At 41.3% G+C, this 16,596-nt stretch overlaps 1 protein-coding gene across 7 annotated transcripts in view; it reads right to left on the minus strand.

Annotated features, from left to right (window-relative positions):
- The window catches only part of CNIH3 (cornichon family AMPA receptor auxiliary protein 3), a 278,751-nt gene that overhangs the window by 231,689 nt on the left and 30,466 nt on the right, over nucleotides 1–16,596 (minus strand). Inside the window, exon 3 of one of the 7 annotated variants that reach the window (XR_016039649.1) lies at nucleotides 4,079–6,052. The exons of the other annotated variants lie outside the window; for them this stretch is intronic. The gene's annotated coding sequence lies outside the window, so the exon portion shown is untranslated. Of the gene's footprint in view, nucleotides 1–4,078; nucleotides 6,053–16,596 lie in introns of those variants that run through there. 7 annotated transcript variants of the gene reach the window in all.

Below are 16,596 nucleotides of genomic sequence, written 5' to 3' on the forward strand. Positions count from 1 at the left end.
AGTCTGTGGGACTGAGTCCTTAAATTTATAGGCAGAAAATAGTGTCAGAACTGAATTGAACTGTAGGACACCCAGCTGGTGTCAGAGAATGGGTTGGTATGGATAAAAACCACATATCTGGCCACAAAAGTACTGAGTGCGAGGGTACAGGAAAACATAGCATATTTTGCCCCAGACAAATGCCAAACAGAATTACATATGAGCCAGAATAAATGCATTTACATATGAGCTAGAAGTATGGTGTATCCTGGGGGAGGTAGGGGGTAGAAGAAGGATTAATCTTACCAGGAGAACAGAAGGGACATAGCAGTGGCACTTGGGCAAGGTTTTAAAGCATGTATAGCACTGTGATCAGTGGAAGCCAATGGAAGCATCGGGGGAGGCATAGAAAGGAGAAGGTGCAGGGTGTAGGGAGTGAAAAATGTTGGATGCTTCCTTAGGTTCCAGCCTGTCTTCCTTCTTCCCAACAGTTCCCAATGTCCATTTAGAGTTCTGGGGAAAACTTCTGATGTAAGGAGGAACTTTGTAGCTGCACCTCCCATTGACCACAGGAGTAAAAAGCTGGCATAAACAAAGTCTAAACAGATTGGGCTTCCCTGGTGGCCCAATGGTAAAGAATCTGCCTGCCAATGCAGGAGTCACACGAGATACAGGTTCCATCCCTGGGCTGGGAAGATCCCTTGGAGGAGGAAACAGCAACCCACTCTAGTATCTTGCCAGGATAATCCCATGGATAGAAGAGCCTGGCTGGCTACAGTTCAGGGGGTCACAAAAAGTCTGACGAGACTAAGCAACAATCAGATTGAAGATGGATTAGGAATGCTGGGGCAGACATTCTGTTTTTCTTTAGAGACATGAACAAAGAAGCACAAAACCCAAGAGTTGTTGGCAATCATCTTGGGACCATGAGAATCAGTTGAAAAGAAACTGAATCCTTGGGGAAATTGCTGAGCTGCGGGATCAAGCCCTGCCTGCAGCTCAGACAGATAATGGCCTTTTTTTTTTTACCCCAGAAGCAAATAAATCCCTGGATTGTATAAGCCAAGCTTTTCATGTCTTGATGTTCAAGAGATGACCTCAAAGTATGTATAGCAAGAATTTGGGGGCATGGGGGAACATGGAGGACTGTAAAAGATATTGACACTTGAAAGGAATTAGGGGTTAAATCATGAGGGGCTTTCCTTGACTCATACTAAGGTATTGGACTTTATATGTAGGCAGTGGGGAGACCCACACTGAAAATTGTTGAGGAAGGGAGGTGACACGATACACTGTGCTTAAGGAAATTAACTCTGATGGAAGGATGAGTGATAGACTGCAGGGAAGAGAGATTAGAAGCAAGAAAACGTGATTAGTAATGAGTCTGGGGAAAGGAAATTTTATCAAGTACCCCCCAGGGGTCAACACTGCCCAGAGTGGGGAGCGGTAAGCAAGCAAAAATACTCCTCTTATCAGTACAAAGGCCTTTCCTTTGCCCTCAAGGGCATCCAGTATACAGCTGAGAACCCAAATCCTAGTACTATGATACCTTAGCAGGCTATCTAGCTGTCTTAGAAGTTTCAAATAGCAGGAATTTAAAAAATTTTTTAATCTAAAACAAAGTGCATTTCAAATGACTTAAACGTTTGAACTAACAATACTTTTAAAGGGTAGGAAAAAGAATACACCCCAGAACAACAAGCCAAAACAAAGTGTCTCCATTCCCCAAGTGTGTGAACCACTGATAAATCACGGTGCTGCTAGCTCCCTTCCTGACGGGAGCATACACCACAGCTTGAGTTCCCAGGCCCCTTGGCCGCTGTCAGTTTGCTAGGGCCTTCTAGAACCTGTGCACAGAAGGGGCCTCCAGCACTCATGTGGCTCCATCCTTTATATCCATGAGAAGACAGAACTCTCTCCTGGAGAGATGTAAGCATCTTCATTTTCTCACACTGCACGCAGAGAGCCCTTACTCCCTGCCGCCCGTGGGCTGCCCCACTGTTCCAGCAGTGCCTTGGGCTGACAAGGCCGGGGCAGTGATGGACCACAGCCCCACAGCTTGCCCCCCTGCCTCGTAGCTTCCTTGCCAGTGCCTTAACAGCACTGGATAACCTGGCTGCTCCCATCTGGCCTCATTCTCCAGTCTTTCCCACAGGCAGACTGCCACCTGCATTCCACAGCAACTGTTTAATTTACATAATTCCAATAGCACTCATTGCCAGCTTCCTGTTTTTGTAAACTCCTGGACAATTTTTTCATTTCATAAGAAACAAAAGCCTGGACTCACAATCAACCTTCTACCAACCCAGTCCCTCCGCATCAAAGAAGACAGGGAAGCTTCTCTCTGATGGCTTCCCTTCTTATTTTAGAAACAGAAGCTTAAAAAGCACCCCGTGGTTTCCAATCCAGAGTTTCATACAAGCTTTTGACTTCACTGGTTACTGGCTTCCTGTTAACAGAAAGAAGTTTCAAGCTGAGTCAGAGAAGAGAGCCAGGCCCAGCCGTGATTCATTAGTGTTGTAATGACACCCTGCCGCCACCACCAACCGCCATCAACCCTGCTTCTGCCCAAGCTGCTGTGGCCCACAGCCTAACCCTAGGAGAGTAAGAAACTGAAGCAGTTTTCCTGATCTCCTCTTCCATATGGTGTAGCAGTGGCAGTAGTCAGCACAGGCCAAGCAAGGCTGGCCTTGGGATAAGGAGACCAGATGGGCCCTGAATCAGGGTGACTTCACGGATGCCCAGGAAGGCACCACGGCTTCAAAATAACTTCTGCTTCCCCTGCCCTGCCTTTTCTGCAGGGCCTGATGATTCCTCCCTCTTAGCTTTACTGGTCTTCCTTTGAGATACAAAGGCAACTTAAACAGGCCACTCACACCCTAATATGATTAATATGATGAGCTCACTTTGGAAAACACGAATAACTTGAGGAAGCACATGGAAGAGACGCAGAAATGATAACCCGAAGACAACCAGGCCAGGAGAGTGACACAGATGTCGATTGCTTCACAGTGTCGCCCCAGGACCAGGCTTGGCTGCAGGGCTGGCAGCTGGGAAAACACTCACCCCTTTGCCATGACTCTAGTTTGGGGATTTCTCTGGATTCCAAGGTCGTCTCAAAGAGCCTCAGTAGAGAGCAATTCACTTAGAAGCTGCTTTATAAATGCAGGAATAAAATGAGGGGGCTTCCACTCCTACACTGTTGGTGAGAATGTAAGTTGGTACAGCCACTAGGGAGAACAGTTTGGAGTGTCTTTTAAAACTAAGATTGTCGTATGATCCAGTAATCCCACTGCTGGGCATACATCTGAAGAAAACTATAATTTGAAAATATGCATGTACCCCATGTTCATAGCAGCACTGTTTACAATAGCCAGAACATGGAAGCAAGGTAAAAAAATGTCCATCGACAGATGAATGGATAAAGAAGATGTGGTAGATATATATAATGCAATATTGTTTAGCCACAAAAAAAGAATGAAATAATGCCACTTGCAGCAACATGAATGGATCTAGAGATTATCATACTAAATCAGAAAGGATAAATATCATATAATATCACTTATATGTGGAATTTAAACTATGACCCAAATGAACTTATCTATGAAACAGAAACAGACTCACAGACATAGAGAAGAGACTTGTGGTTGCCAAGAGGGACAAGGGGTGGAGAAAGAAGGATTGGGACTAGGAGATGCAAACTATTAGATACAGGATGGATAAACCACAAGGTCCTACTGTATAGCACAGGGAACTATATTCAATATGCATTCAGTATCCTGTGATAAACCATAATAATGGGGAAGAATATAAAAAGGATATTCTGCTACTGCTGTTCAGTTGCCTCAGTTGTGTCCCAGTCTTTGCCGACCGCATGGACTGTAGCCTGCCAGGCTCCTCTGTCCATGGAATTTTCCAGGCAAGAATACTGGAGTGGGTTGCCATTTATTCCTCCAGGGAATCTGACCCAGGGATCAAACCTGTGGCTGCTGCATCACCTGCATTGCAGGGGGATTCTCTACTGATGAGCCACCAGGGAAGCCTGAAAAGGTATGTATGTAACTGAATTACTTTGCTATAAGAAGAAATGAACACAACATTGTAAATAAACTATATTTCAAGTAAATAAACAAAGGGGTTCCAAATCATGCCATAACCATAGCAATAAAGAAAGCTCCCAGGTCTTTTACAGATAGCCAAGTCTATCGCAAGCATTATCCTGTCTAATATTCATAGCCATCTAGGAAACATAGCTTCTCCTGATTCTAGAGGTAGAGGGTAAGGATGACTCCACAAGAAAATCTGACCCAGATTTTCTGACTCAAAGCATCACAATACATCACAGTATAATTGATCAATTCCTATACTTATTACAAACCAAGTTAAAATTCACACACCATTTTAAAGTATACCATTGGGTGGGGCTTTGTAGATTCACTGCTGCACGACCACCGCCACTGACTCATTCCATGTGCCAGCAGATGGGAGATGTCAAAGTCCTTCCCCAGACCCACCCGTGGCCAAATGGGCCAATCAGCTCTTCCTCCTCAGGTAGATGGTAGTTGGCAGACTCCAGAAGACACAAGAGACGAGACAACAGCAGACGTCCCAAGGAAGCAGAAGTCAGGTACCCAGAAGAAGGGAAGGGCGTTGCTTGGTAACCACTCTGTCACTGCAGATCAGAGATGAACAAACTCCTGCAGCCGGAAGGACGAGGGCTGACTCTCTGGAATTACATGAGCTCTCCAGTAATTTTTCACTTCCCAGATGATGTCCACTCCACATGAAAAGAGCACATCCTACTGCTTAGCTGGTCTCTCTCTCCCCCATGGATATCTCATAAACATCTTCAACTTAACTAAACACAAATTTTCCACGTTTCTCCTCAAAGTCGGCTCCCTCCCTCCACCCCCTCCCACTCCAGTCTCGTCCTCCAGACTCGCTGGCCTCCTTTCATCTCCTTTGCCTCACCCGGCTCCTCTTGCACCACAGAGTCTGTACATACTGCACCTCCACTGGGGATGCTGCTGGCCTTGTCATCCCCCCGAGCCCCGTGTCTCCCCAGTGCCCAACGGCTCTTCGAGAAGAATGCCCGCTCCTCCTGGGAGCTCAGCCCCGTGTCACCTCTGAAAGGAGGCTCCCTCAGAGCAGCAGTGTCTCTTCCAGGCTCTCTAGAGCTCAGCTGCTCTAGCCACAGCTTCTTTGTGACAGTACATGCAGACTGTGATGACTTCATTCATGTCTCCGGCCAACTGAACTCCAGTAGAGCAGAGACCCTCTCTATTAGCCTCAGTTCTGTACCCCAGCACCTAGCACAAAGCCTGACACCCAGCAGGGCAATAAATATTTGCTGAACAAATGAATTCAAATGGAGGAGGTATAATTGGCATTTAACATTCTGTTAGTTTCACGTGCACAACATAACGATTTGATTATGATCACCACAATAAGTCCAGTTACCCTGTGTCATCATTTGTTGCTGTTCAGTCGCTCAGTCGTGTCTGACTCTTCAAAACCCCAAGGACTATAGCTGCCAGGCTCCTCTGTCCATGGGATTCTTCAGGCAAGAGTCCTGGAGTAGGTTGCCATTCCCTTCTCCGGGGGATCTTCCTGACCCAGAGATTGAACCCAGATCTCCTGAAATTGTAGGTGGATTCTTTACCGTCTGAGCCACCAGAGAAGCCTGCAAAGATGGCTGCTAGATGGCAGGTATTCTTCTCCTTCCTGAGTTCCCTCAGGGCTCACTGGCTCACATCTGTTGCTGTTGTTCAGTCACTCCGTTGTGTCTGGCTCTTTGCCCGTGGACTGCAGCACACCAGGCTTCCCTATCCTTCACGATTTCCCAGTGTTTGCTCAAACTTATGTCCGTTGAGTCGATGATGACATTCAACCATCACATCCTCTGTCCCCCTCCTTCTCCTCCTGCCCTCAATCCTTCCCAGCATCATGATCTTTTTCAATGAGTTGGCTTTTCACATCAGGTTTCTAAAGTATTGAAGCTTCAACTTCAGCATCAGTCCTTCCAATGACTATTCAGGGTTAATTTCCTTTACAATTGACTCGTTTGATCTCCCTGTTAACAAAAAAAAAAGTTTTCTTCTCCTGTGATGATTAGGACTGAAACCCTAATAGCTCTCTAGAAGAAAGTAGCTGCAAAAAGAACCTCAAAAGAGCCATAGGAGTTAAGCTATCAAGTCATCAAGCTAGTGACTGCATTGCTTCAACTTTGCAGAGATTTGGCAGGAATGGGTTCAAGAAAAAGGACTGTCAGGCAGTGTGTTGATCAGTGACTGCTTTCTGCTTTCAAAATGTAGGTTGAAGGGGGATCTGAATATGTGACACTGGCTAGTCTCAGACATATATTCTCTCAGCCTAGTGGTCTGAGAGCACTGGAAGGACACAGGGATAAACTAGGAGGACTTAGCCTGCTAAGGAGATATGTGTGGAATTCATTCATTCTAATCACTCGGACTACATAGCATGTCAAGGGGCTTGGTGATTTTTGAAATTCGGTATGAAAATGACATGAGATCTAATTTTTCAGGTCTACTGTTAGTCAATTTTATTAATAAAAGATGTGAAATACCAACTCTGCTGGTAAAATAGAAATTACATGACCATGGCTTTTGAATCAACATCTGTGATAAGACATCCAAAAACCGACCCTGGTGACTTCTAAGACTAAAAACCTGCAGGACACAATTACTGGTTTTACATTGTCCTTTCTCATCCAATGTGCTCAAGTTTACTGTCTGTTAAAATACTGCAGTAACAACAGCTAATTTACATGGCATTTTGCCTCTGGGGCAGTGATAAGCACAAAGCAGAGTTAATGAAGGAATTCTGACCTGTCCTTTGCAGAATGGAGAGGAAGTGTATGAGATTCCGTAACTCAGGGGCCAGAGGAGAAAGGAACTACATTCTGTCCTTCCTCTTTCTGCTGGTCTCCAGTCCCCACATACAGCTTTATTCCTACTCTCCTTACTGAGCTCCCAAAACTACTGGGGAGGGCCAGAAATGAGAGTGACCTGAATTACCTCCAATGCGTGGTGAGAGCAAATCATTCACAAATTATATTATAACATTAACAATCACTTGTGATACACCTTGTAACTCATCTGGACACCTGGTTGAGAAACTTAGTATGGAGTTGACTGCTTTCCTGAAGGGGGAAATAGAAAAAAAGATATACTGGCTTACCAGTCCACATTTACACATTACCACTCCCTGCTAACAAAGGGAGTAATTTAGCTTCCTTTCAACCTCTTTGTAGTTCTATCTCACTTAACATAATAACTATGTTCCTGGAAACCGGTGTGCATTTCATGTCTTGTAAATGGTATGGCACTTGAAAGCACTAAGGGAGCTTCCTATTTAAAGGAATTCCAGGGACTTCCCTGGTGGCTCAGTGGCTAAGACTCTGAGTTCCCAAAGCAGGGGGCCCAGATCCAACCCCTGGTCAGGGAACCAGACCCCACATACTGCAACTAAGGGTCCTGAGTGCCACAGCTAAGACCTGGTGCAGCTTAATTAATTAATTAACAAAAAAATTAAAGGAATTCCACATTAAGAAAATATCAGAACTAGGGCTACCAAGACTTTGTGGCAACATGAAAAATGCTTATGACCCAGTGTTGAGAGGAAAAAAATAATCAAAATTGTGTGCACACCATGACTGTAATTTTTAAATAACACAGATGTACATATGATAAAATTTTGGGATGAAATTTACCAAAAATGAGAATAGTTACATTAGGAGATGGGATATGAGTTATTTGTGTCTCATTCTGCTTGGAATGATGTTTTTAAAACTAAAAGTGGAAAGTAAAAGAAATATGTGCTGAATCTTATTGATAGAGTTGAATAATTGTTCAGTCATGCTCTCTATCTGGATCTTTCTATGGCGAACTTCACTTAAGTTCTGGAAACTTTGTATTTCAAAGGTTTTAAAACCATTAATATTTCCCATTAAAATAAATCTTAGGGCTTTCTAGGTAGCTCAGTGGTAAAGAATCCTCCTGCCAAGCAGGGGACATGGGTTCAATCCCTGGGTAGGGAAGATCCGCTGGAGGAGGAAAGGGCAACCCACTCCAGTATTCTTGCCTGAGAAATCCCATGGACCAAGGAGATTGGCAGGTTACAGTCCATGGGGTCACAAAGAGTTGGACACAATTTAGTGACTAGACAACAGCAACAACAACAGTCACATTAACTGACAACAAGAGTAATTTAACAAAATCCAACATCCATTTAACCAGCAAGTTAGGAATTGAGAGGAGCTACCTCAACCTGATAGAACATCTGCAAAAAAAAAAAGAACTTTAAATTTAACAATTAGAACAACCATAAAGTCAATCAAGCTTATTTAACTTCTATGCAGAGTACATCATGAGGAACGCTGGGCTGGAAGAAGCACGAGCTGGAATCAAGATTGCTGGGAGAAATATCAATAACCTCAGATATGCAGATGACACCACCCTTATGGCAGAAAGTGAAGAAGAACTAAAAAGCCTCTTGATGAAAGTGAAAGAGGAGAGTGAAAAGGTTGGCTTGAAGCTTAACATTCAGAAAACAAAGATCATGGCATCTGATCCCATCACTTCATGGGAAATAGATGGGGAAACAGTGGAAACAGTGTCAGATTTTATTTTTTTGGGCTCCAAAATCACTGCAGATGCTGATTGCAGCCAGGAAATTAAAAGACACTTACTCCTTGGAAGGAAAGTTATGACCAACCTAGATAGCATATTAAAAAGCAGAGACATTACTTTGCCAACAAAGGTCCGTCTAGTCAAGGCTATGGTTTTTCCCATGGTCGTGTATGGATGTGAGAGTTGGACTGTGAAGAAAGCTGAGCGCCGAAGAATTGATGCTTTTGAACTATGGTGCTGGAGAAGACTCTTGAGAGTCCCTTGGACTGCAAGGAGATCCAACCAGTCCATTCTAAAGGAGATCAATCCTGGGTGTTCATTGAAGGGACTGATCCTAAAGCTGAAACTCCAATACTTTGGCCACCTCATGCGACAAGTTGACTCACTGGAAAAGAGTCTGATGCTAGGATGGATTGGGGGTGGGAGGAGATGGGGGCGACAGAGAATGAGATGGCTGGATGGCATCACCGACTCAATGGACATGAGTTTGAGTGAACTCCGGGAGTTGGTGATGGACAGGGAGGCCTGGCGTGCTGTGATTCATGGGGTCGCAAAGAGTCGGACACGACTGAGCAACTGAACTGAACTGAAAGTCAATCAAAATTAAGAGGTGAAGAAGAAAAATATTGGTAAATTAGAAAAGGACTGTTTCCCAATATGCAACTCCTTAAGCAGTTTTAATGCACAGGACAGGCAAAAACAGGACTCTCTCATCTTTGTGCTTTGTTCTATATGGGGAACCATCTGCTCCCCTCTCTCCTACCCCAATGTTTACTTTTCATTATTTTTGCTAATAGCAGTCATGTCCCTTATTGAGCCCTTGGGGTACACTGAAATTACATTCAGAGAAGCGTCCCAGTTCTCTCCAGCCACCACCAAATATGTGCATAAACATACACACACACTCTCAATGTCAAACCTCAGGTAGGTTTGCTAAGGACAATTTTAAGAACCAAAAAGTGACTTGTAAACTTCCTTTATGCTCTAGAAATATAAAATTTCCACATGTCTATTACATAAATCAGTCACCTACCCAACAACCTCTTTATTACCCACCATATTAAGTTGATATACATAAACTAACCAAATAACTTTCAACAAATTAATCCCTTTAAACAAAATAAATAAACAGAAGATTTTACTAGTAGGCTTAAGATGCTCTTGTCAACTAGTAACAAACAAAGCACATTTTGCAGGTTGAATTAAAGGCCCTAGGATGAATGCCCTCACTATCCACAGAAATCATTGACGAAATCCTTGTAAATTGATTAGATGGCTCACTCTCCTCCATTCTGATATTATTCAATGTTATAATAAAACAGTCTAAGTCATTCAGGCTTGTCATAAACAAGATGGTCTCTGCCTTTCCCTCATATTTGCCTAAAGGCCTCTGCCATAAACACAGAAGAAAAATTGAAATTTTTGATAGTAACCTCAAAAACAGATGCAATAAAAACTGCAGCAGGTACTTTATTGATAGTACAATAAACAAACTCAAAAGTGCAGGCTTCCCCCTGGAGCTGACATCCACAGAAACATGTCCAGTCTGTATCATGGACTTCTTGCTTTCTAGCTCAGAAAAAGATGATCCCATGAAAGTAGGCTACTTAGCCTGAGATCGTGTAAAAAATTAAAAAAAAAAAAAAAAAGAATTTTCTGGGATTAAGTGAGCTGATTTAACAGTAGTTAATGTTCTATTTTTGAGTAGATATATGAGGAAAAAATCCTTTTCTTTCTCTTTTATCTCTATCAGTTTAAGGTAGAGATACTTACATACTACATACTTTCATAAACTGGAATGAAACATTCTTTAAGTGGCATATTATTCCAACATCCCTCCTTAGAATTCATGGGGAAAAAAAAATTTATGAAAATTCTCAGTATATATTTTCAACGTAAAAAAAACTAGAAAAAGAGCGATTCTATAGACTATATTAATAGGCCTTATCTACAGTACCCAAAACAACAGTAACAATGGTTTGATATTATTCAAAATGCTTTTACCAAATTCCTCTATTTTTTATAATCATGTAGTTATTTACTCAGGCTTAGTAAAAATTCATTCTCTTTCCTATAAGGTTTAACTGGATAAATCAAATTTGCAACAGTAAGACTCAAATGTCATTTAATTATATATGACAAGCTGCTACTAGGACCAAGGACTGTACTTTACAGGTTGAATGGAAATGTACACAAACAGTAATATGCTAGTAAATATTTAACATCCAGCTCACCAAAGGAAAAAAAAAGCATTTGCCAATGTCTGTGGTGTAAACACTTCCATCATGGCCAATTTTAACATGACATCACTAAACATGGAGTTGGGAAGACATGCAATAACACACCATTATATAGTATCTTCACCACAGGTGAATGGATAAAGAAGTTGTGGTACATGTTCAATATCTTATAATAAACTATAATGGAAAAGAATATGAAAAAGATTATACATATATTATTATGTTTGTATAACTGAATCACTTCGCTGTACACCAGAAACTAACAGAACATTACAAATCAACTATGCTTCAATTTTTAAAAATAGCTTTTAAAAAGGTCATACAATAATTAGGAAGTTATAAGTTTTGAGTATTTATTACCACTGTTTAAATACAACCCATGTAATTGTAAGTTACAAAGTTTAATTTCTGATAATGGCCATATTTAATAAGCAGCTTCCAAAATTCCTATAAATTTAGCAATGAGCTCTCATGAGCCAGCATGAACCAATTCCAGTATACCATTCTCAGGAAATTGTCCTGGAACTTATTCTATGGTTTAAAGAATATGAGCTTTTTAGGTAATAAAGAATTTCCTAGCAGGTCAGGAATTTGACAAACCCAAGTGTTGCAGACAGAGAGAGACCCTTCAGTTCAGTTCAGTTCAGTTCAGTCGCTCAGTCGTGTCCGACTCTCCGCGACCCCATGAATCACAGCATGCCAGGCCTCCCTGTCCATCACCAACTCCCGGAGTTCACTCAAACTCATGTCCACAGAGTCGGTGATGCCATCCAGCCATCTCATTCGCCGTCGTCCCCTTCTCCTCCCGCCCCCAACCTTTCCCAGCATCAGAGTCTTTTCCAGTGAGTCAACTCGTCGCATGAGGTGGCCAAAGTATTGCAGTTTCAGCTTTAGCATCAGTCCCTCCAATGAACATCCAGGATTGATCTCCTTACAGGCTACTAAATAGGTAAACCTCATAGAAACAAATTGGAAGGTGAAGGTCCTTGTTCCTTAGCTCAATAGATGAACTGATAAAGGCAATAAAATAATTCTGATACCTAAAAGTAAATTATAACTGTAGAGGAGTTACAAGTTAATTCTTAAACCAGAACTGTTCCAGTTTTATTAATATATAACAAGGATGTCTTTGTATATTAACATCTCTTATAAACTATATAAATAAAACCAGTTAAACAAAACAAATCAAATGAGTTACACTGAATCAGAAAATCTCTAAACAATTTATGAGGTCAAATCTGCATATGAGTGAGACTTGACCATAAAGAATCCCAGAGAAAAATTACACACACACACACACATACACACACACACACACACACACTCAAAACATGGTCACTATATACACTTCTAGCCCTCAAAATATGAAATCTTGAATATTTCCTATGGTTACTGCCTACCTAACAAAAATGTCTCTATATCTAACATTTCTAATATCAATGTCTGAAGATATATCTTGTCCTTTGGAAATATTAAAGTCATGCAAGAAAACCACTATTTTTCTACCATAAACAAACTGACAGTAAACTCTGTGATTTGGTAATTTTTTTCCCTTTAAACATCTGCTGCATTTTTTTTACTTGATAAACCTGTTTTTCTAAAGCCTAGTGTGCTCATTTGTTCAGCTGTGTCCAACTCTGTGACCCCATGAACTACAGCCCACCAGGCTCCTCTGCCCATGGATTTTCCAGGCAAAAATACTAGAGCGGGTTGCCATTTTCTTCTCCAGGGGATCTTCCAGACCCAGAGATCGAACCTGCATCTCTTGCGTCTCCTACATTGGCACGTAATTTCTTTACCACTTTGCCACCTGGGAAGCCCCTCTATAGCCTCGAGTCTCTTGCAAACCTCTTCTTAAGTTCTTTTCTTTCCTAAATGCTTTTGTCTCTGAGTCTTTGTTTGACAAAAACTTGCTTATTTGTCCCTATGTTTTTTGGTCCTACATACCTATCTAGTCATGGCCATGTGGCTCCTCTCAGACCAAACTTCTCACGGAGAACAAATATAAACTCTGAGCTAAATATATAAGCAACTATCTGAAGATATTGAAGAGCAACTAAGAACAGGTAGATACTGAAAGGGAGTCAACATTTGGATGAAGAGAAAAGCACTGAGTTTCCATTTTTTATGACTTTTTCCCTGAGAGAAGGCCTCAAATTGCACTATGCAATGCAGCTAAAAATCAAACAAAAACTCAAAATCTTACTAGCTTGTAAAACCAGAGCCTGAGGGAAACACAGCTGCTGGAAAGCAAACGGAGAAATCCTAAAAAGTAGCAAGCCAGGAAATAGGAGACCCGAATCATGTGTATAAATTCTAGCCAGATCTCTGGCTGAGGTTGAAACTATACATGTAGGAGGCCAACTTCAAGCAGAAGATTGAAAGAACTGAGCAGAAATTTGAGCCACCATTCACAGCAAGGAAGATAAAGTTTACAGTTTGAATTCAGCCAAGTTAACTGATTACTATTAAAAAAAAGAAAAAATACTCTTCAGGGGAACATAGCAGAATTCAGAATCTCTATAACATATCATTCACAACATCCAGGACACAGTTCAAAATTACTTAACAGTCAAAGAAAATAGGAAGACATTACCTATTCTCAGAAAAAAAGCAGAATCAATGAAAGTCAATCCTGAAATGATTCACATATTGAAATTAGCAGATAAGAGTTATAAAACAATTATTATATCTTAAGTTCAAGGACACAGAGGAAAATATGCTCGTAATGAAAGAAAAACTAAGAAGTATCAACAGGTTACTAGAAGCCATAAAAAAGGACTAATTATAAATTCTAGAATTTAAAAACTGGAGAAGGAAATGGCATCCCACTCCAGTGTTCTTGCCTGGAGAATCCCAGGGATGGGGGAGCCTAGTGGGCTGCCATCTATGGGGTCGCACAGAGTCGGACACAACTGAAGTGACTTAGCAGCAGCAGCAGAATTTAAAAACATACATTTGAAATGTTAAAAAATTACCCATTGGTGGAGAAGGAAATGGCAATTTCCCAGTATTCTTGCCTGGGAAATCCCATGGACAGAGAAGCCCAGTGGGAGTCAGACATGACTTAGCAACTAAACAACAATAATAACATACCATACTTACAAGTAAATTCCAAATGGACTGAAAATTTTAATGTGAAAAGTAAAGGTATAATATTAGACTAAACTAAAAAATTACTGAATGGGTTTAACAGCAGAATAAAAATAACAAGAAAGAGCCAGTGAACTTGAAGAAAGATTAATAGATTAATTATCTATTAATAATCTGAAACACAGAAGAAAAAAATAATTGAAATAGTTAAGAGAACTTCAGGAACCTGTGGGACATTATCAAAAGATTTGTCATATACAGCTAGAGTCCCATAAGGAGAAGAAGAATAAAATAAGGCAGACAAAATACTTGAGGAAATAATAACCAAACATTTCCCGTTAATTGTTATATCCCCAGCTAGACCATAAGCTCAATGAAAGCAAGGAATTCTGAGTTGTACCTCTTTATTAATCCACGTAGCACCTAACAAAGGCTGCATAGTGGGTTCTCAATTAATATATATTTATACATTCAGGAAAAAGATGGGGTAACAGTGGAAACAGTGTCAGACTTTATTTTTTTGGGCTCCAAAATCACTTAGGATGCTGGTTGCAGCCATGAAATTAAAAGACGCTTACTCCTTGGAAGGAAAATTATGACCAACCTAGATAGCATATTAAAAAGCAGAGATATTACTTTGCCAACAAAGGTCCGTCTAGTCAAGGCTATGGTTTTTCCAGTGGTCATGTATGGATGTGAGAGTTGGACTGTGAAGAAAGCTGAGCGCCGAAGAAATGATGCTTTTGAACTGTGGTGCTGGAGAAGACTCTTGAGAGTCCCTTGGACTGCAAGGAGATCCAACCAGTCCATTTTAGAGGAGATCAATCCTGGGTGTTCATTGGAAGGACTGATGCTAAAGTTGAAACTCCAATACTTTGGCCACCTCATGCGACGAGCTGACTCACTGGAAAAGACTCTGATGCTGGGAGGGATTGGGGGTGGGAGGAGAAGGGGATGACAGAAAATGAGATGGGTGGATGGCATCACCGACTCGATGGACATGAATTTGAGTGATCTCCGGGAACTGGTGATGGACAGGGAGGCCTGGCGTGCTGTGATTCATGGGGTCGCAAAGAGCCAGACATGACTGAGCGACTGAACTGAACTGATATATTCCGCATCAAGAATGATTATTTATTGAGTGCCTACTGTGTGTAAAGCATGATGAAAAGTGCTACAGACGCAAAGATGCTTTAGTTACAGCCACTGTGCTTAATGAAGACAATTTTGAAAAAGATAGAAGAGAGAAGCCTCGATTGTTTTGAAGAAGGAAGGGTTTCCAATGGCTCCTGTTTTTCATTTTTCCCTAGGCAATTCATCATGATTTTATCTAACTTGCTTACTGTAATCCCTGCTAAAAGGAGAATATAACATTTAAATCCAGAGTGAGAGGGGTTCTCGCATCAGAGGTCATGGTTATAGGTATTACATTCCAGAGCCTGTTCAAACAGTCCTATTCTCCCCAACTTGGTTCAATTAGGACAAACAGGGGAGACACTTCTGTACAATTTTCACTAATTTTTTTACATTTGCCTCTAGCTTTCAGGCAGAACTTATGTCCTCTAGACACTTAACAAATGATCAGTAAGGACGTATTTTTATACCTCAGCAAAATATGGGAGGAAACAGCTGAGAAAGAAAATTCCTACACTTTGGGAAGAATACACAGAAATGTGCATACCTCTCCAGAACCTGGAGTGTATAAGATCAAAAGAATTACGTGTGTGTATGTGAGAGAGAGAGAGAGAAACAGAGACAGAGAGACAGTGAAGCAGAGACAGACAGACAGACAGAACACTGAGCGAGAAAAGCAGGGCTCAACATTCCCTTCTCTGTGTGAAAGCTTGAAGCACTTCACTCAGTGCTTTAAAAACTATCCACTAACAGTCTGTGATTCTGAGAGCCAGTCTGTCCACAAATAAACTCAGAAAAACACCACAGCAGAGATGTACTGGTCTGATATGCTCGTTTCAAGTATGACCATGAATGTAAGGACATGGTTTGGGACACAATGCCCAAACCTAGATGCCTGGAACCAAGAATTTAGTAAATCCCCTTGAAATGAGCTGCTAGAAATGTCTTGTTTCTGTTAAAAAATAGAACTCACTCATAAAGATATAAGCAGAAATTCGATTTTGGTATGTTTGCAGGAGCCTCTGAGTCCAGGAAGTGGCATTTATGACTTTGGTTATGAATCTGTCTGTGACTTTAGTCGGTATTTTAGTCTCTCTGGTGCCTATTTAGCCAGTCGATTGGGGATAATACTCTTTGCTATCCATTTCACAGTACTGCTACATCTGTCATGATCATAATAGCTGTCATTTATCGAGTTACTCTTATGCATCAGACACAGGGATAAGCACTCTGCTTGCACTATTTGCAATCCTGACAGTAATCCTGAAGATGGGTGTTATTCAATTTACAGATGATGATGCGGACTCTCCAAGAGGTTCAGCAACTTTGGAAGTCACACCAAGTAGTAAGTAGTGGTGTCAGGATTCTCTCACATGCCTTTCACTACATTAAGCTAGTTTGCTTTTATTCCTTAAGCATAGTTGAAATATAAAGAACACCCGAGGTATACATATATACTTATGGGGAAAAAAACAGAAAAAACTTAGGAAATGTATTCC

This window comes from Moschus berezovskii, chromosome 17, assembly GCF_049115385.1.
Source record: "Moschus berezovskii isolate FMDL1 chromosome 17, NW_MosBer_1.0, whole genome shotgun sequence".
Taxonomy (NCBI): Eukaryota; Metazoa; Chordata; class Mammalia; order Artiodactyla; family Moschidae; genus Moschus; species Moschus berezovskii.